This window comes from Mesocricetus auratus, unplaced genomic scaffold (genome assembly GCF_017639785.1).
Source record: "Mesocricetus auratus isolate SY011 unplaced genomic scaffold, BCM_Maur_2.0 Super-Scaffold_100043, whole genome shotgun sequence".
In the NCBI taxonomy this organism is placed as follows: Eukaryota; Metazoa; Chordata; class Mammalia; order Rodentia; family Cricetidae; genus Mesocricetus; species Mesocricetus auratus.
This window is the reverse complement of record NW_024429220.1, coordinates 3,120,512-3,142,367: the sequence shown is the minus strand read 5'-3', so window position 1 is coordinate 3,142,367 and position 21,856 is coordinate 3,120,512. Positions and strand designations below refer to the sequence as shown.

General features: G+C 39.8%; 1 protein-coding gene across 1 annotated transcript in view; it reads left to right on the top strand.

Annotated features, from left to right (window-relative positions):
• Gnai1 (G protein subunit alpha i1) overlaps positions 1-21,856 on the top strand; it is a 79,441-nt gene that overhangs the window by 13,847 nt on the left and 43,738 nt on the right. The window lies entirely within an intron of this gene.

The following is a 21,856-nucleotide window of genomic DNA, read 5'->3' as shown; positions in this document are numbered from 1 at the left end:
AAAGGCTTATTACTGTACCTCCATGTGTCTCTCTCTCTATTTTGGTATTAAACACACACACACACACACACACACACACACACACACACACACACACACACTCACACACACACACAAGAAAGCAAATAACCACCACAAAACAGTCCATGTGAACCTACCTTTAAATTACCTAAATGCAAATCATCAGTTAAACTACTAAGTAAGTTACTGTCTCTTGTGGGACATGATATGGATTATATGTATCCAAACTTGTGTCTAGAGTGAATCCATCCCTTGAGAAATTTAGTGGCAAAGAGACCAATGAAACCTCACCTATGGAAAGAAGGGATGTGAGCTGGGGAGTGGGATCGAAACTTGTACAGGAGGGAGCCTGAACCCCAGCTTGTGAGCTGTTAGCCATTTAGTATTCTGCCTTCTAAAGGTGACTGGCAAATATGTAATGTCCAAGGCCTGGAGGGATGACACCAGTTTGGTTCCTAGCACTTAGACTGGATAACTCACAATTCCTTTAACTCCATCCCCGGGGATCTTACGCCTCTTTTGGCCACTATGGGCGTCTGCATGCATGTACACATACACAAACACACATACATGCATAAGTAAAAATAAAGGAAACCTTATATAAAAAAAGTAAAAAGCATTTTGTCTATATGTTTCCTTTTCGTTGATTTTTTTTAGATGTGTGTATATACTTTCCCCTGTATTTCTTATTCTTTCTCATGATTCGTATTTCCTTCAGTTTTTGTAGAGCTAATGTAAATAGTGTTAGTGTCATGTTACAAAGCAGGAAACTGAGACTGACAGGTAATTTATTTACTCAGGATATAAGGCCAATGAGCTGCCAGAATGGGTCTTATATTTCTTCAGGTCTGACTTCCATTTTTTTAACATCTTGATGTTGTTTTTCTAAGTACTTTCCTATGTTAGAATCTGAGAAAAGCTTTCTTATCTTACTTCGAAATATGGACATTTGCAACTGTGAATGTAAGGGTCTCTTACTTATACGGACAAGGATTGGCAGAGTATATGCTAAGCACTTATTAATTGAATAGGTTAATAACAATGACAGCTAAAAAATAAATACGTGACTTAACCTGAGTAATAACATATGTCTAATCTGGATTTTTAAAAAGTGCGAATATATATTTATATTCTTTATATATATGCATATAAATATGCATTAAAATAGAATAGAATGGGTTGCTTTTTAAAATCAGAATATAAAAAAATTAATTGCAGAATAAAACTGGAGTTTATATACATTTAGTCTCATGTCTTACATCATCAGTATCTAGGGCTGAAATATTCAAAATAAAAAGTGAAATTTATTTAAAAGAAAAACCTGAGGCAATTTCATGTCCTGAATCTTTGAAGGGAAACTTAATTATACTTAATATACTGTATTTACTGAGGAGAGACTCTAGACTGCTCCATTTAATTTTTTTTAAACATGAATGACTTTTCCATTAATCAAGGAAGCAAGAATACTGAACTTGTAAGAGTTTGGCACAATGTAGGAGTATCCATGTCCTAGCATTCTGGTTTCTACCAATTTTTGTGATGGAGATTTAAAGAAGAAAGATTATATTAATGAAGTTTGTGACTTTAGCCTCCTAAGGGATTGAAAGGCACATTTTGACTTTGTATCCCTTCTTTTTTGTGGCCATAATAAAGTTTTACATTCTAGGTTTAATGTTTTCCTTGTGAAATATAGGTCTTAAAATTAGCAACTGAAAGTAACACATTGTTTTCTAATAACGTCCTGAGTGTGCTTGAAAACTGACTTGATTTTGACTATTACATGTAAATTAAAGACATTTTCAACAGTGATTTGACTAGGAATAGTAGTGTGTCTGTGATACTGTAGGAGAAATTAGTGGGATTGTTGTGAATCAAGGCAGGGGCTTGGGCAGGATGTTCCTTCCATCACAAACACTACCATGATGGGAGTACAGAAAAGAATATTTCTTTTGACTTTGAGAGGTCATACTTGTCAATGACTTTAGCATTCCAACCACACAGCCTTAGATATCTGTCCCCAAATGCCATTGTGAAGAGCTAGCTATACATCCTTTGTTCTGTTGTCAAGGAGAGGGAAATGAAAAAACCCAAACAGACACGATTGAACAAGTTCAGGGATGTAAGACGGTGGTGCGAGGGTCTGTGCCTATCTTATTATATCTTCTTATGTCATCTTTGGCTCTTACCTCTGGAGGCCTGCTCTACTCTTCAGGGAAATGGAGGAGAGGGGTGGGTCTGGGGAGAGGAGGTTGTTAGAGGCCAGGATGTAAAAATGCCAACATGATGCTGTTTTCTTGTTTGTGTGTAGATTATTGTATTTTCTAAATCTTGGTATTATCTTTTGTGACTTCTGTTTCCCTGTTATACCCAGACATATTTCAAGCATAAATTCCCATAGAAACCAGCTACGGTTAGCGGCTAAGTTAATTTTTTAAGGAAATAAATAGAAGGGATACTTTATTTTAGTTATTATTTTATGACTTTACTGTCCTGTGGCTGGGTGATGGGCTGTTTTTTAAGCATCTGTTCGGGTTTGATGAATTTTCTGCTGTGAGGACTAGGATTGATCTTGGTACCCAGGGACTAGTTGCGTTTATCCAAGACAGTGAAAGGAGCAGTTCTGCATGGTATACCTGAGCATGACTTTCCAGACTGGGAATTCCGGTATTCTAGTTTTTAGTTTGAATTTTCACACACACACACACACACACACACACACACACACACACACACACACCCATTTTGAACTTGAGGACAATTTTATCAGATGTTTATTTATAAAGAAAAAAGCCCAGGCCACACACACTATAAATCTTGGCAACTTCCTGTAGGAGGTACATACAGAGGATTAGGAGGAGAGCAAGTCATGTCCTTTAAGTTGAGCTGTCCATGTGCAGACAACAGCCTCGTACTGGGGAGGGAATTTACTAGAGTACCTTTACACAGGCTCATGAGGATAGAAAATTTAATTATTACATTCTCCATGAGGGTTTGTTTTTCCTTATTTATATTGAAGGGATCCATGAATAGATTCCAAGTTTGATGTAGAACTATATGATATTACTTGAAAATGGCATTACCCCCAAGTAGCAAGAACTTAGATGGTTTCAATGGTTCTAACTGGAATTCTGGGATCAGCAGTTCTGGGCTGTGCTCCAGAATTATGAGAGGAATATACTTGTGAAAGGCTTGGATTTATAGTTTAGTAGGTCACAGATAGAGTATTTTTAAAAGGAGGATATTTTTCTATAGAATATGTTTTTTACCTTAGTGACATATACTCAGGTTATAGCTATGACATATTACAGAAAATGTGGATTGATGTATTGGCCATTATTTTCTTTTAGCCTGCTTTAAACTTGTCTTAAATGTCCTGTCCATGTTTTAGTTACAAACTGTAACCAAAGTGCAGAGATTTCTCCGCATTACTGACTTGGCATCTGGGATTGTGTAACTTTTTAACTTCCAGTGCTTCTCTTGTTAGAAGGAAAATCTTGGTCTGCTTCGTAGTCACTGTCCTTGAAGAAGGACAGAACATCTGAGTTCACATATCCTGTTCTTTAGGGCTAGTATGCTTGCAATCAAAATGGTTTTCTTCTAGTACCAATAAGAAAGTAAAATTTTCTCTATCACACCAGTTTCAAGAGATGTTTAATTCTCACTTTGAACAGACAGTATAATTATGCATAATATTTATTTTGCTGTGTGCATGGCCTGTGATAATTGACCATTTCAGAATTGGGTTATTAAAGATTTTTTTTTATTCTGGAATAAGATGATTTCATCACAATTAAAGAAAATGCCCTAAATAGTTCTTTAAATATATCTCGTGTAGTCTGGTTTTCAAGACTGCATGCGTAGTTATTAAGATGTCAAAGTTAGTGAGTAGGCTGGTGTCTTTATTATTAAAGATCAGTGATTATAATTGAGGTTTTGAAATTTTAAGTAGCAGTGGTATTCCAGGAGGAATGATAGCAGAGTTATGCAGTTATAGTTTAGGGGGAAAAAAGAAAAAAAATTCAGTGTCACTGAGCAGACAATTAGGAAGCTAATGTACCCACCAGCGAGCAAGACTGCCTTTCCACTCTGACAGGAGGAAGGAAGAGCTCTTGCTGCAGGCTTTGCTTGTCTCAGGATGCTGTGTTGATGTGTGGAACCACCCCAACTCTGCTGGAGTCCCCGCACTGCGTTTACCAGACATGTGTTGTGGGCTTGCTCTGAAGATAGGAACGCCAGCAGGGAAAGAGGATTCTCACACTGTGATCTCACAGTGGGGGAGGGGTGCCATCTGTGAGGAGAACAACTCCAGAGTGTGTGGTCACCTCTCGGGGAATAGCAGGGGGGTTTACAGACCAAAGTGGAAACATTGTTGTCTAATTAGGCTTTTTACATGTCTTTAATCACAGCCCTGGGGAGACAGAGGCAGGATCTCTGTGAGTTCGAGGGCAGTCTGGTCTACAGAGTTCCAGTACAGCCGGGACTACACAGAGAAACTTTGTCTGGGAAAACAACACAAAACAAAACAACAACAACAAAAAAAGGCATAGACTTTTTATTGTAGCACTTTTACATTTATAGCAATATTGAGCAGGACACAGTGATTTCGCTATGCCCAGATAACTATCCACACTTGGCCTTATGTATTATTAGTATCTGCCACCAGAGGGTATGAATTTTACGGCTATGGATAAAGCTGCTGTAAGCATCTGTGTGCAGGTCTTCCATGTAGACCAATTTTCAACTCCTTGTCAACACAAAGGGAAGATGTTAGATTCTGCAGCAGTGACATGGAAGCTGCCAAACTCTTCCAAACTGGTTGTTTCCCTTTCCATTTCCTCAGTAGTGAACAGAGTCCCTCCTGTCCCACTCTTTGCTGCTGCCAGGTTTGTGATTTGGGCATTCTGATGTGTGTTGAGTTTCATTTGTAGGTTCCTGGTGTTCTTCAGTGGGCAGCAACCTTTTGCTGCTAATTGGCTACCTGTGTCTCTTGTTAAAGTCATTGGTCTAATATTTAATGTATTTCATTAAGACTTCTTTGCACATTTTGCATTTGTTTTTTGTTTTTTCAAACTGACAAGAACATACTATATTTGGCATGAGAACCCCTTATTACTACCTTTATTACTATATGCTGGAAAGAATTGCTGCTGGTATTCTCTTGGCAGTGTCTTCACTTTGCAGAAGTATGCAATTTTGATAAGCTCCAACTTACATATTCTAATTCGTCGCTGAATCTAGTAAACCAACATCAACTCAGGACATGTAGATTTTCTTCTAAGAGGTTATTGTTTTGTCATTTGCAACAATTGTCTAGATTCTTTTCTTTGCATGTAGATGTCTAGCTTCAGCACTCTTTACATTTGATTAGACTGGCATTGTCTTTGTGCCTTTGTCCAAGGCCATCTGACTGTGAGTGTGTAGGTCTACTGCCCGTCTCTTCATTTTGAACCCCTGGTGGTTCTCCTTGGTTCTCAGACCAGTAGCAAATGGTTTTGATAAGGGGTACTGTAAATCTTGAGGGCAGGTTATTATTGTAACTACTCCAGTTTTGTTTTCCTTCAGCATCACAAAGTTACTTTTGTTTCTCCAGGGATCTTTTGTTTCTCTATGTAAACTTTAGAATCCAATTTACTGATAGCCACAAAACAATCTCTTAGCTAAACACCTAACTCTTGATAAGATATTTGCACATTTAATTGTCATGCTAATATGTAACAGGATTTCTGAGTATGTATTAAAGTCCTTTCCAACTTTTTAACTAAAAAGTTACAAATCAACAGTTAAATCATGGTTTCCTCAGTTTTTAGAAAGCTACTGATACTGGCTGTCAGAAATGTATCATATTTGAATTTCTCCCAGTCTTCCCTGGGTTTTGCCAAGGAGTATCTCTCCATTGTCTTTGCACCCTTGGTTACATGTGGATTTAATCATCTACCCCTTCTCTTACTGTGACCCTATTGAAGTTTTGTCCAAAGTTTTTGAGTTGACTTTAGTATAGCATCTGCACCACTGCCCATAACTCATTATTGGCAAGGCTTGGACTGCTTTGTTCGTCTCATGGCCTTAGAATTCCTTGCCAAGTTTTCAATATAAAGCTGAGACTTTTATCCTACTGCACATAATAAATAAGTGATGAGGCGACTGGCCAGCACCTAGACTTCTGTGAGCCAGTCCTTTTTGGTTTCCTTGTTGTGTATTGTAGTACCGTTGTGCTCTATCCAATACATCGCAATGGTCTGGACTGAGTGACCCCATGCCTTGTCTCCAGGGCTTGCCCGAAGCTTTGCAGCTGGACTGTGTGGATTGATACTCTCCTGTCCCAATTTAGAAATTGAGAGGGAAAGAGAACTGTTTGCACACGTGAGCACAGAATAGTCAGTCAGGTAGTTTAGAAAACAGTATTTCATAGAACCAAGTTGAATTCTCTGGACCATGCTTGGTACCAAGGAACTCAGATGAGTGAATCAAGTGATATTGTAAGAACTTCTCTGTGGAGAAGAGCTACTTTGGTCAGTCTTGTATTTCAGTAAAGTGCTTTGCATGTAACTAAGAGTCAGATGTTTCCATCCTAGAGTAAGTATCTAGGGGAAATTCCCAGTGAGGTCAGAATTTGGAAATCGATCAGACAGCATCCACCCCGTTTGTTCCTAGCTTTCTAAGATTTTAAAGAGTAATAACAGAGTTTATTGTTTTATTGAAAATGGATTCTTCTATCATACAATACATCCCGACCACAGTTTCCCCTCTGTCTATGCCTCCCAGATACTCCCCTCAACCTCTCCCCCGACAGATCCACTTCCCTCTGTTCCTTCTTCAGAAAAGAGCAGGCCTCCAAGAGGTGACCTTGGACAAAAGGAACCGATAATAAGAAAAGGCAGAAGCCCTATTATGGGAGCCAGACAAGGCAACCCAACATGAGAGGCAAAAGAGGCCCAAGAAGAGACAAAAGAGTCAGAGACACTCCTGTTCCCACTGTTAGGAACCCTACAAAACCACCAAGCTAACAGTCATAAGATATATACAGAGGACCCAGAGAAGATTCTAGTAGGCCCCCTGTGCCTACGTCAGTCTCTGTGAGCACATGTGAGCTCTGCTTTAGTTGATTCAGTGGGCCATATTCTCTTGGTGTCCTTCATCCCCTCTGACACCTACAATCTTTCCTGCCTTTCTTCCATGGTGTTCCTAAGCATCCAATGGGAGGGACCCAGTGGCGATCTCCAATTTAGACTCTGGTTTCTGAACATTCAAGTAGTGTTGGGCATGGGCTCCCTCTCTTGCAGTCAGTTTCAAGTTAAACCAAACATTGCTTGGCTGCTCACTCCCATAAGTTCTGAGTCAACATTGCCTCAGCATGTCAAACAGGAGGACACATTTTGTGTCCAGGGTTTTGTGACTGGTTTGTGTCCAGATTTCTCATTTAATAGCCTTCAGAGTACCTTCTTGTACCAAAGAGACTGCAACATGGAGGTGAAAGCTTCATGCATGACCAGGTCAACTTCTCTATGTTCCATGAACTTTATGGGTGTTTCCCCTGTCAGGGGGGCCCCACTGTCAGTTTTCAGAGAGGGACATTCTGTCCTAGCATCAGTCTGGGTTGTTTAGGGATCTCCATGGTCACTATTGGGCCAACAACTCAATTGAATACAACCCAGCCCCACCATTGCCTGGCTACCAATGATAACCTGTTCAGACTGTGTATTCTCCAAGATTAGGAGTCCAAATTAAGTTCATACTCATACATTCCAGGAAGTTTCCACTGCACTGGGTTCCACCCCGAGTGCTCCCCAATTCTAGCTCTATCTCTCTACTCTCTCCTACAATCCCTCTCCACCACTTGATCCTACCTGGTCCAGCCCTCACCCACCCCCAGTCTACTCACAAGATTTTTCTATTTCCCCTTCCAAAAGAGGTCCATGCATCCCTCCTAGAGCCTTCCTCTTTTCCTAACCTCTCTGTGTCTGGGAATTGTATCTGAATATCATTTACTTAACCACTCATACTCAACTGTAAGTGAATATATACAGTATTTGTGGATCAGGGTTACTTAACTTGGGACCATTTTTTTTCTGATTATATCCATTTGCCTGCAAATTTCATGATGTCATTGTTTTTAACAGCTGATAATACTCCATTGTGTAAACGTACCACATTTTCTTTATCTATTCTTGGGTGAGGGGTGTCTATGTTGTCCAGGTTCTGGCTATTATGAATAAAGCTGCAATGAACTTAGTTTAACACATGTTTTTGTGCTGTATGTCCTTTGAGAATATGCCTAAGAGTGGTGTAACTCAGTCTTGAGGTGTGTAGGTTCCCAACTTTCTGAGGAACCACCATATGGATGTCCACAGTGGCTGTACAAGTTTGCACTCCCACCATCAAGAGAGTAGTATTCCCCTTGCTCCTCAGCCTTACCAGCATGAGCTGTCACTTGTGTTATTGATCTTAGCTACTCTGACAGGTATGTGTAACTCTGAAAGTACTTTTGATTTGTATTTCTCATGGCTAAAAATGTTGAACATTACTTTAAATGGTAAAAATATTTTCCCATTCTATAGGCTGCCTCTTTGTCCGAATGATGGTGTTCGTTGCTTTATAGAACCTTTTCAGTTTCATGAGGTTACATTTATTAATTGTTGATCTGAGTGCCTGTGTTATTGTTGTTCTTTTCAGAAAGTTGTTTCCTTTGCCAATGTGTTCAAGGCTATTCCCCATGTTCTCTTCTATCAGATTCAGTGTATCTGGTTTTATGTTGAGGCCTTTGATCCACTTGGACTTGAATTTTGTGCAAAGTGATAAATATAGATCTATTTGCCTTCTTATACATGGAGACATCCCGTTTGATTTGTTGAAGTGTTGAAGATGCTTTATTTTTTCCTATGTGTATTTCTGGCTTCTTTATCAAAAATCAGGTGTACATAGGTGTGTGAATTTATGTCTGTGTTATCAGTTCAATTTCAGTGATCAATCTGTCTGTGTTTATGCCAATGCCATATGGTTTTTATTACTATAGCTCTGTATCACAACTTGAAATCAGGCATGGTGATGCCTGCAGCAATTTGTTTATTGTTCAGGTTTATGATAGATGTCTTGAGTTTTTGTTTTTTCATATGAAGTTATGAAAATAGATTTTTATAATAAGTTTGTAAGTTATGACATTAAAGGAGTTATTGGGTTAAAAAGTTAAAAGTTTTAATTTTTAAGAATAGTGTGTTGGAGCCAGGTGTTGGTGGCGCATACCTTTAATCCCAGCACTCGGGAAGCAGAGGCAGGTGGATCTCTGTGAGTTCAAGGCCAGCCTGGTCTACAGAGCAAGTTCCAAGACAGCCTCCAAAACAATACAGAGAAACCCTGTCTCAAACAAACAAACAAAAAAAGGATAGTGTGTTGGACTAAAATAAACACATATTATACCCCTTATAGCAATTAGAAAAAAAATCTGTTTTAATGGGGAGAATATCTTGCTAAATCAATGTATCTCCTAAGAAAATGAGGAGGTATATGCCTTGTATTCTTTGTTTAGTCACAGTGGCAGAGGGGCTTACCTACATCTAACAAATGTTGAAGCTTTCAAATGTGTTCTTCTTTTGAATATAACTGGAATGTATTATAAATTCTCAAAAAGAAAGGGGCTTTATTAGAGTGTATAGGTTGGCCTCCACAGAGCACCTGTTGGTAATTCTTCATCGTGTCAGTGTTCGCAGAGACTCATTATGTGTTCTTTGCAGCTAGGACAGTTCTGTTGCCTGTGGACATCTTTTATTCTCTCTGTCCTGTGGAGCGTTGTCTCTCCGGCCGGTCCATGTGCCTCCGAGTCACCCTGGCTGCTTCACAGCAGCCACACCGCTCATTTACTTGGGGTTACTTTGTAGAGTAAGAAGCTAAGTTTCCTACCAATCCCTGTTTTGAGAGATGTTTGAAATGATGAGTATGGATTTGGTAATTATAAAGACATCTACTTGAAGATAGTCATTAGAGGATGGATCGCGAGAGTGTCAGCTCTTGGCCCCTGGGTGTGCGAGTGAAAACTTCCACTCCTTGGGAATGTTTGTGAAAACCAGGGAGGACTTCATTAGAAGTCATGTTTTCAGAAGGTCATTACAGATCCTCAGTAAAAACACCCTTGACTACTGATTAAATTAAATTTGCATATATGCTAATCCACAGTATTATTGTTGCTTGAGGTTAGGTTTCTTTCTGAAGTGGGAATTTCATAATATCAGTATACCCCAAGTCACTGATTGGTGTCTTGTGCAAATGTCTTCCTGAACTTATATTTCTCTGTCTGTGTCATTTCTTCTTAATACATCATCTCTAAGAGTTTAAATAGTAGAAGTACAGGATGACCTCTATCACGAGTTTTTTCATTTATTTTATCAAGAATTTTTTTAATAGTCATATCCCTGTGGTCATCTTTATTACATTCTCTCCCATATCTCAGTATCCTATTAGCCTGGCTGTGGATATATTCAGACATGTTTCCAAAGTCCAGCTATCGTTTAAGCATCAGAGAGTACTAACATTTTTTTTTGGCCTTGTACGTATTCCTGTATACTGTTTATAGTGGTTTCTCCATCGTTGACCTCTTCACTGTTGACTTACTAATTGCACAAACTTACTAGCTACTTAGCTCAAACCCATAATGCATATGTGAGTAATTGCACACTTAGTATATGTTTTGGAGTAAATTCAGTATCTGTGAATTCAACCGTTAGTACTGAATTCTTGAGAATTAGAGACTCGTTTTCCTCACATCATTTGGCTCACTTTGTAGCATGCCACCTAGGGGTGGTCCTAGTTCATTGTAGATGGGTTCTTTGGCAGGGCTGTATCACTAGATGCAACCTTGTTGAATGAGCTTGAGTTTGGCTTTGCATCCTTGTACTGACTGCGGTGATATTACAGAACACGTTACCACAGCTTCCCTGAAATCAGCCAGTTCTCAGCTTCAGATACAGCCACACTTTTCTTTTTTCTATCAAATGATCATTTCTAAGAGGGATTGGCATTTTGGGAATTTTTGGTGCTTATATGCTACTTCTAGCAGTTTCTTCTTAAATATTCATAATGCTATATTCAAAAGCATTTGAAATCAGCTCTAGGCTTTGTCTACCTTGTCTTTCCCTTTAAATTTGGGGTGGTTTTCCACCTCCACTTTTTATTAACATAACCCATGATTGTTTATAGTTACATGGGTGAATCTACAAAGACATCGGCCATCAGAGGAAGCAGAAAGATGTCTGAAGAGGCTAACATCTGAGCATTAGGCTATCAGCCACCTCTTTAATGGGCCTTTAAACAGAAAGGGACATGGCATGAAAGAGGTGTTTGAAAAGTCTAGAAAATGAAGCCTTTGAGAAGATGGCATATCTGTCTCTGAAGAGAGAAAGCCAAAGATTTTCATTGTGATAGCAAAAGTTGTGTACATTCCCTAAGGACCAAGCAAGGAAATGAACTTAAGCTGTGTTATTCAAGGATCTGTATTGAGTGTACGTAGAATGTTATGATTCTAAATAGTATTCATCTCTGGAATGTCTTTTTGGAAAAGTTGAGACTTTTTTCCACTTCAAACTCTCTTAAAAATAACTGTCATCTGCAGTAATGGAGGAGCCGTGTAGCGCCCCCCCCAGGCAGGCAGGGACTGGCTGACCTTCAGACATCCGTTCTTACTCAGCGAGGCTCTTTTCACAAGTCTTATTTCAGATTTCACATCTAGAGCTCTGCAGACCACACTGGGTTCAGTCTTGTGCCTCCTCTGTCATTTAAAGTACTGTTAACATTCCTTCATGAATCTGCTAATGGATAAGTGACCGTGAAGTTTGCTGTGCTATTCTCAGTGCAAAAATAAAACTCCACTTCTCATCTTTAGTTAAAACAAATACTTCATGCGGTATTCACACACGCAATGAGATGCTCAGTTTTAAAGATAGGCTTTATTTTCTTTTTACCTCCAACATTTTTTGGCAGAACATCTTTTCTTTTTCCGTGCTCTTGTTTTTATTTTGCCTTCAAATCATTTCTTACGAGGCAGCTTTTTTTGGCTAAATAATTCTGTGATTGGAGGTGTTTTTCAAAATAATGTCATAAAATAGATTGTTACTAAGCTGGGCATGTTAGCTACCTAAAAAGACAGATGCTGTCTGGGAATCTCACCTTGGCAGGTTTCTGACTTAAGAGGAACTGAATCAGCTTTCCATTCACAATGCCTCAGTGATGACATGATGATTGTCAGGATGGAAGAATGGCGAACATAGAATTCTTCACACAGTGTTGCTTACAAGGTGACAGCTTAAAGGTTATCGTTTTTAGATACTAGTGAGAATATTCAACTAGTTGCCACTGCTTATTAGGGACAATGTTAAACACAGAAGAAGGAAGATGTTGATGTCTTCTCTCTGGAGACGCTCGTTCCTGCATGAGTAAGGTAGGTGGGAGAAATGAACTGTGAGAAAAGAAGGCTCATAGAATATTACAATAAGGTTTTCTGGTGGTTCATGTTTGTGTTTTTGCTCTAGGACCTACTTAGGCAGCTGGACTTAGGATATTTGAGGTATTTCTTGATGTAGACAGCTGGCCTCATCTTTGTTGGGTGGATGCCTATGTCTTTGGTTGCTGTTGCCACTATGGGCTCTAGTTAAATATGGAAGCTGTGGGGGTCCTTGAGTTCCATCCAGGCAGGTGGCTGTGGGGTTTCTAGTAGAGAACTGCTCTGCAGGTCAGGAGAGGAGTCACAAAGGAGTCAGGATGGGCTAGAAACAGCTGAAAGTAGTAGAAGGGAAGAATTAAGGGGACCCTGGACCCTGAGTCTACACCAAGGGGCCAAGTCCCCAAAAGATCAAATGGCAGTGTTTCAGAAAACACATGTGATGAGTTGGATAATTAATCATTGAGCCAAACAAATCTTTAAAACTCTTAAAAACATTCTTTCCAAAATAATAGAGGTACTATTTCCTTTTAAAAGGTAGCTGGATGAATCATTAATACAAAGATGTTGGTTATAGGTAGGGAGTTTTCATGTATTTGAGTATAAACAATTATGTAGTGCTATGGGAAGAAAGGGAAAGTCCATTCTATCTTGCATATTTGCAAACTGACATTAATATTTTGAACCTTGCAGTTTAGGATTAGTTACTTTGATTTTTGTTTTTAACCTATATGTAACTTCAATCCCATCAAATTATATGTAACAGTTACATCACTACAATTATTTCAGAAAATTTGAGCATGGCAAGTCATACCTGTAATTCTAGCACTTGAGAGGTGAAGGCTGGATGATCAGAAGTTCAAGGCCAACCTGGGCTACATGAGACAGTTTTAAATAAAAATCATTATTTTTATTTTTATTATCTGCCATATTAACCTTAGTCCCAGAATGGGAATGCAGGAGTATAAGTTAATCTTCTCTGTGTTACGTGGTATCAGCCATCCGTCCGTCCATCCGTCTGTCTGCCTGTCTGTTCATCTGTCTGTCTACCTTTATAGACGCACATACATCTCTGTGGTTTCAGAAGTAATTTCTCCAGTTTCTCCAGCAGATTCCTGTGCTTTGCCGTTCAGCCTTCAGGCTTAAGAGTGGATAAAGTCTATAGTACTTTTATGTGATTTGTCTTCTGAGTGTGCTACCTGGGGTGTGGGTAAGAGGTGCATGTGTCAAAAACAGTGACTAATAACTGCTGTTCCCCAGTCACATGACATAACTGAAGCCATCTGAGAACAGCTGGTGTTGTGGTATACTTAGAGTGGGAAACAAACGTAGCCCCTAATGTAGCATCACAGCTAATATGAAAGTGACCATTGTCCTTCTACAGCTCCGCACCAAGGAGCATCTGGCTTCTAAGTACTTGAAAATGGATGGAAGGAAGGGAGATTAGAATCTCCTCTGTGCAGTGCTTAGCACTCTGTGGAAAGTAGACCTTTGCAATATTAGTAGAGTTTGCAAGATGGCTTCATTTGCCTGTACTCAAGATGCTCTGTGCCAGTACAGGGAAAGCTAGGTTAGTATGTTAAGGAGAAAGAAGTCTAGATTTTGGGCAGTGTGTGGTTCTCATCCCCATCAGATTCAGTGCTTCCTTTATTAAAAAAATTGTGCCCTATATAATATTTTGAAACAAAATTTGTAGACAACTCATCTATCTTCATGTGTTTAATAAGTTTAGCACATCCTAAGTGCAATGCATTAGAAAAAGAAGGAAACATAATTATGTGTTTCAGTATGTAGAGGATTTCAACACTTTAACTCCAAAAGCCCATGGCGTTTCTTCTATACTTTGAAACATTAGTGGCTTCCTGAACTTTAGTCTGTGGGCCACCAAGGATAGAATGTATGGACATGGGATGTAGCTTTGCTAGAATGTCCAAATGACGCATGCACAGACTTCGTTTTTCTAGTAGTTGCATTCCTAAGGAAAACACATTAAAACCGTACAAAAAGGTCTGTGTTCATGGTGGAAATAGAACTAATACAATTGTTATTTGTCCCAAAGTAGGATACTCAGAGCATCCCCAGAAATGTGTGCAAGACACAGGTCAATACGGCATTGGGAAGACATTCGGTATACAGTGAGAGGTTCTGCACGGCATAGTGTGCCCAGTCAGTCAGATAACTGAGGATGCTCTTCACTTCCCATTGCACGGCCTTGTGCTGACTCAGCTAGAACTTGTGCCAGCAGCTTAAGCCCTGGTCCTACCTCATGATACAGAACTGACATGAACCTGAGCATTTGAATGTGTATAGACAGGGACCACACCTGCTGAAACAGGTTCACTCCTGTTAAAATATGCACAATAATACAGAACTCACCATTTAAGCTATTTTCACTATATGCAAGTCAGTGGGATTAATTAGAATCACCTCTTGTTTAAGTGTCATCAATGCCTATCCTCTAGGACTCTTAATATCAGCCCGTGCCAAAACTCTAGAATCTCCCCATCAGTGCTTCCTCCAGCTCCTGACGCCCACATTCCTCCTGTGTGTTCGACTGTCCTCTGTGAAAGTTATACCTCTGGGGTCATAAAAATATGGCTTATGTATGTTCTAGTTTATGTGTCTTTGTGTGTTTGTGAATGTACAAGCCCCCAGAGGCCAGAGAGGTTTGGGATCCACTGGGTCTGGAGTGAGAGTTCTGAGCCACCTGCTCTGGGTGCTGGGAACTCAACTCTGACCTTCTGCAAGAGCAGCAGGTATTGTTAAGCACTGAGTCATCTCTCCAGCCCCATATTTTACATAGTGTGGCTTCAAGGTTCATCTGTGTTTGTAGACACATCTACATTTTCTTTCTTTACAAGGATGATAAATACTATAATATTTATGTATATGTCACATTTATTTATCTGTTCAACTCATATATAGTTGAGTTCTTCACTGTTTGACTGTTGGGAATGCTGCAATGAGCATTAGTGGACAGATGTCTCCTTGAGACTCTGATTTTGGTGTGTGTATGTATGTATGTATGTTTCCATAGCTAAGATTGCTGGATTATATAGTAATTCTATTTTAGATATATATTTTAAGTTGAATTTCTTTCTATGGCTTACTTATTTTTATTTTTATGTACATTGGTGGTTTTCCAAGATGTCTGTGTGAAGGTGCCAGATCCCCTGGAGCAGGGGTTGCAGACAGTTGTGAGCTGCCCTGTGGGTGCTGGGAATTGAACCTGGATCCTCTGGAAGAGTAACCAGTGCTCTTAACTGCTGAGCCATCTTTCCAGTCCATTTAAATACATTTTTATTTTAAATGACTCTGCTATTCTCTGTAGTATATGTACTACTTCCACCTTCTGTGTGCAAATTTAACATTTTCACATGCCCTTGTTTGCATGCGTGTGTGTGTGTGTGTGTGTGTGTGTGTGTGTGTATGTATGTATGTACGTATGTATGTATGTTATGGCAACCATCCTAATTTTTGTTTTGATTTGCTGAGAAAATGAAAACCAGTACCACTCCCAGCCTTATGCATGGCCTTTTAGAAAGTGGCTGATTGATTATGTATGCACATACGGTATATTTAATTTCTCTATATGTTTAAACTTTCCTTTTTGGCATCTTCTGTACACTTTCTGTGTTGACTATCCAACCATCGAATGTAATGTGTTTAAAAATGCATTGCATATATAGATCTTTATATAATCCCTATTCATGAATATTTTGGATGGCCGTGGTTTTTTTTTTTTTTAGGGTAAAACGTATAGATGTGTTAGGACCAATTGCTGAAAAGGATGCTGGAGTTTGCGGTACGATGGAAAGCCTGCCCTGGCTGAGTGCGCGGGAAGCAAGCGCGCTCCTTGCTCACACTCAGCAATGTGGCTCACTGCTCTCACTGAAGTGCGCGTGTAGCTGTCTGGCGTTTAATGGGCACAGAGCCTGTGCCTGCCTCAGCTGTCAGCTCCAGTGCTTTCTGCCCCGTTTCCTGTTTTCTCCGAATTCTGTGCGGATGCGTCGTTTTCATCTCAACCTGTCCTAAATGTAAACGATGCTCTCTTGTTATCTTCCTTCTGCTCTTTTGTCCTTCGTTTCATTTTCCACTTCGTTTGCTGCAACATTTTTAAGTCATGGTATTCTCTCTCATTTTAAATGACTATTGGCTTCAAATCAGAGAGCCAGAGTCATCCCTTGAGAGATGATGGTTGTGGAAAGATCGCCAACCTTAAACAACATGCTTGCATATCTTACGCATGGCTGGCTGTTGCCCACAGTGGCCTTCCTGCCCCCTTAAGATAGTTACATCAGGACATGGTTTTATCTTTTTTGCTGCTGTTGTTGAGATTTTTGGGGTTTGAGCACAGGCCTTTTCACACTACAGAATTGTTCTGCTACTAAATCATGTTGCTGCTCACTTCTTCCATATATTTCTGGACAGGGTCTCCCTGGCTTTGGCCTCGCTGTGGCTTCGTTGGGGGCTTTTAGCTTGCAAACTCCTTGCTTCAGTCTCCCAGGTGGCTGGGGTAACAGGCTTATTTCACCAGGACTGGATTTGCCTTGTTTGCTCTCCCAGGTGGCTGGGGTAACAGGCTTATTTCACCAGGACTGAATTTGCCTTGTCTACTCAGTTGCCTAAGTGTTTAGACTTTTGGGAAGCTGCAGACCTACAGACTAAAATTTTTCTGCAAAGGGAAAATTTCACTAGGACAGTGTTGTAGTAAAGAAATATAAACGTATGAGTCTATCATCAAAAGCACCCACCTGCTTGGCATAAAATCTTAGAACTTCGTCTTTAAATGAGATTACCAGGCTTGAGCAAACTGTGTGGTTAGAAATGCGCCATGGTGAGAGGAGCAGGGTGGGAAAAGGTTGTGTGTAGGAGAGGCTTGGTCTTCTCCGAGCAAGGAACAAGATGTTAGTGTTTCAAGATGATGTAATTCAAATGACAACAGTGAGATAACTATATTCAGGGTTTTGAACATAATTCTTCATTATTTTATTAGTTACTTTTCTTGTCATTTTGACAAAATATCTTAGAGAAGCTGCTTAAAGGAGACGAGGCACTATTTTGACTCAGGCTCAGGGATTTCTGCCTGCTCTGGCAGGAAGGCACAGAGAATGCCAGCATGAGGGTAAGCAGCTGTTGGCATTTTGGCTGAAGAGGAAGCTGAGAGAGAGGCTGTTTCCCTGGAAGCGGGGGTGGCTATGCTGTAGTCCCATAATGCCCAGTCCCTGGGTCACCTCTGGCACCAAGCATCCCTTCCCAAGGGTTTCACAGCTTCTGAAAGGGACAGCCGCAGCTGGAGACCCAAGTGTTCCAGTTCATGATTGAGTCGGGGCATTTCACGTTCAAACCACACTGACTCTCTCGTACTCAGTTACGCAGTCTTGTGAACTTCAACGGGAGCGTTGACCTTCCATTTACCATCCATGTTGAAAGTGTGCAATTTGATATTTTTGTGAGTTTATTCACGATACTGTGGAGTTGCCACCATAAGTCAGGTTTAGAATATTTTAATCACTCCTAAAAGCAAGTCTGTGGCCTTCAGTAGTAGCTGTCATTGCTACCCTGATCTCTCTCCCTGAGGAAATCATTCATTTCCTTTCTATCTTATACATTCCTTGTTTTAGACACCTCAGATACACTCATGTGCCGTACTGCGATGCCGTTGTTTTAGACACCTCAGATGCAGTCACGTGCCTTACTGCGATGCCGTTTTTGACCTCCAGTTAGCCTACTGTTGCCTCCCTTGCCCAGTGTTGCAGTAAGAGCCAATGTGAACTTTATCTCTGTGGGTGCACATACATGTCTGTGCTAAGCATGAGCTGCATTTTGCTCACCAGCCATGGACATTTGGATTCCTAGCAGTGTTGTGCCGTTAATTGTGCTTCTGTGAACACCATGTACAAAGTTTTGGACAGAGATCTTTCTTTTTTTTTCCCATTTCTGTTGAATGTGTATATATCGGATTGGAAGTGTCGGTCAGATGGTAGCAGTCTTAACGTTTTTCAGATCTAGTAGTGGTTTCCCAAATCGCTGCATGGTTCACATTCAGACTAGAACTGTGTGAGGAGGACTCCACAGGTCCCAGATTCTCACATTCATTTTAATTCTGTATCCTTGCAGTCCTACTAGTATCTTGTGGTTTTCATGTTGGTTTCTCCTGTAACTAGTAGTGTTGAGTATCTTTTATTGTCTTTTAATTTCATTAAGTCTTGAAAGTTAACTCTACTAAATCTCCAGTGAAGGCATTACCCTGATATTAACATCTATTAATGGGGTAGATCAAAGAGATTAAGAGCATATTTCATTAGCTTGGACATACTCATATTTTCACACTTAACATCACCATAATATCTCACAGTACATGTATTTTAGCTATAGAGAAGGCATTTTGCAAAAGAAAATGTATTTGACAGTTAGGAAGTCTATTGCTTTGGGTTCTGTAGTCCCTAAAGCAACTAGTAAAATAAGGCACTTAACTAATTCTGTCTTTTGTTATCAGATTAAGATTTTAAATAACTTACATTGTAGTGTTTCTTTAACTTTATAACTCCCTTTTTTTCTTTTTTATGAATGGCCAGTAGCTCCCACTCTGTTCTACTATGTTGGGACCAGTCTTAAAGAATTTGATACAATATTTATCCTCATCCTAAAAAAAACAGTAGAAGGAGGAAAAAGGCAAAAGAATCCAGAATCCACAAACTCCTTGTTTCCTTACAAAGAGAAACATTAAATTATTGAGCATTAAGAATTCCTCTTTATGGTTTTATATTGACTTTAGTTCACTGTGTCTATAGCATGAAGAAGTGTAGGGCCTTTGTTAAAGCCACACTGTCGTTTATCAGCCTTACATTCTCTCCAGTCAGAGAGAGACAGATGAGGAGGAAAAGCAGTAGAGCTAATCATTTATTGATTTCCACTGTACTCTGATTTTCTGCAGGCTGGCTATGCCCAGAATGTAAGAAATATATGGTAGTTTCATTGATATTTATATGCAGCTTAAAATTTTAAAATCCCTGCCTGAATCAGGTAGAGAAAACCTGTGCTTCCCAGGTGTGCCAGCTAGTTAGTAGTGTTTTTCTGTTTCCTTCATATTTGTATATTCATGGCATCTAGCGAAACATTTAGCAGTAAAGGACTTGTGCAGGAGGTGACAAACCCACTGACAAATGATAGAGTTATTCATGTTCTCACATCAGATAATTAGAAGATTATTCTTTCTGTAGCCCCAGTTCCAGATCTGTAACTGCTGTTGTCACTGTTAATTCTGCTCTCTCCAGTGTCACGTGGGGTGATAACGTCTTCCATGTCAGGGGTCCTTGGCTCTTCATCAGATGCCTTCTTTACCTCTAGCCTTTCTCCCTCCTTAGCTTTCCCTCCCTCATCACCCTTCAAATGAAGAGTTTGTCTTTGTTTACACTGTCTCCTGGATGTAGTCTTTTCCCCTCAGTAGCCATCCAAGAATGGTGGTTTTCAAACATGGTGTTTGAAATGGCAGTGAACTAATGGAATTCTAAATAGGGCAGCAGACCTTGTACCTTGGTGTGTGTGTGTGTGTGTGTGTGTGTGTGTGTGTGTTGTGTGTGTGTTGCAAGCTTTATTTATATTAACTTCTTTATAATCCCTTATTGTCACTTCCTTTTTTTATTATTTTAAATTCTCACTATGAGTTACTACTATGTGTTTGATTCAAATAAATAGTAGGTGTTAGCAATTTAAGTCAAGGCTCCATGTACGCTAACCACTCCCTTTCCTTGCCACTCAGTGTGAAATATTTCCTGCCACCTTTTCTTCCCCCTCCATGAGCTGGAAACACAAATCTTCCTCCTGTGCTCTCTCGCCTTGGTGTCCCATAGTGGGTCTATGACATGGCAGCCACATAACCCACACGTTTGAATGAATACAAAGGTACTCTGATAGTTCCTTCACATGGCTGTTTCGTTGCAGTCTGGGTTGAAGATCAGAGAGTTGGGAATTCCGCCCTTTATTTCTTTGGCTGAGTTTCCAAGCATAGCTATTGATAAAAGTAGCTGCAGTGTCCTGTCTGTCTGGACTAGGTAATTTTGGAGAGGTTTATGGCTTTGGGTAGTTAGAAGTATGTAAAGAAGTGAGTCTAGAAGACTTTTGGATTCAGTTGCAGCATGCTTATGCTCTGTGCTCGGAAGGCAGTGTAAGGAACCGGAACAGTCGCCCCCCTCTCCTCTAGCGGGAAATGGATGCAATTAAGTTTTGAATTAACATGCAGGCACAAGTCTCTTTGGGATCGGAGTTTGACAGCCAAAAACAACTTCTCTTCAGAGGAAATTCTAAAATTAAAATCGCAAACATACCTTAGTATTCCATCTTGAAAACTTGTCAAAATTCTCTTAACCAGCTATATTCTACATGGGGTCTCGACATTGTTTTCCAAGTGTGATCTGTTGTTTATAGTTTACATTTTCCTCTTGTTCTGAATCCAAGATGGATCCTTTATTTCTTTGACACGAGTAAAAATTAAATCGTAGAAAGCAATCTGAATGAAGAATCCTTCCAAGTAGCATCGTTAACGCCTGTGTTGCAGCCTTACCCTTGCTGAATTCATGGCTGTCGCAAGTGTGGCAAAAAGCTCATGAGATATCCAGCCGGTACCTGGTTTGACTGTAGGTCTGCTCCATGAAATGAGCCATTCCAGACACTGCTTCAACGTTTTTATTCTGCATGTATTGAATTGCATAATACTTAATTCAATGAGGCAGAGAAAGGAAAGGAGAGAATGGTATTATGCATGCTGTAAAGACTCTGGTTGTTTCCTATATCCAGCAGTCCTTAGTCTCTGCCTTGTGATACATTTCCACATACCTAGAGAATGTATTTTTGAATCTTAGTTTAAACCAAGGGCAGTTGGAACAGTATGCAATATGTTGTAGCCATGGAGATGTGAATAGAAGCAATAGGAACTTTAGGGTTTATGCTTTTATTAGGAATGAGCTTTATTTTTTTCCCATTTTCTCTCCTAGCTTCTTCCCACTCATTTCAAAGCTCATATAAAGATGCAGTCAGCTTACGTCCAACATGGAAGCCATGTTATGAAGAAGGCAGAACAAAAGACAATGTCCACATCTTTTTCTAAATATATTTCAAAATCTATTACGTATGTATTAATAATGAGGAGTGCAAAAGTTAATTCACATCATTGCTTTCACGCAGAAGGAAATATCTGAATTTAGTTTGTAGTCAGGTCATCACCTGCTGATTAGTAGGGAGAAGCTACAACATGTTTGAAAGGTAAAATTAATCATCCAAACCTGAATGAAGCCCAATCATTTGATTAGTCAAGTAATATCATGTTGCAGGGAAATGCTTCTTCATATGTTGCCCCCCCCCTTGCTGCTCTCTGTCACTAGTGTGGGGAAGAGAAGGTGGGTTTGAAGAAGGAGT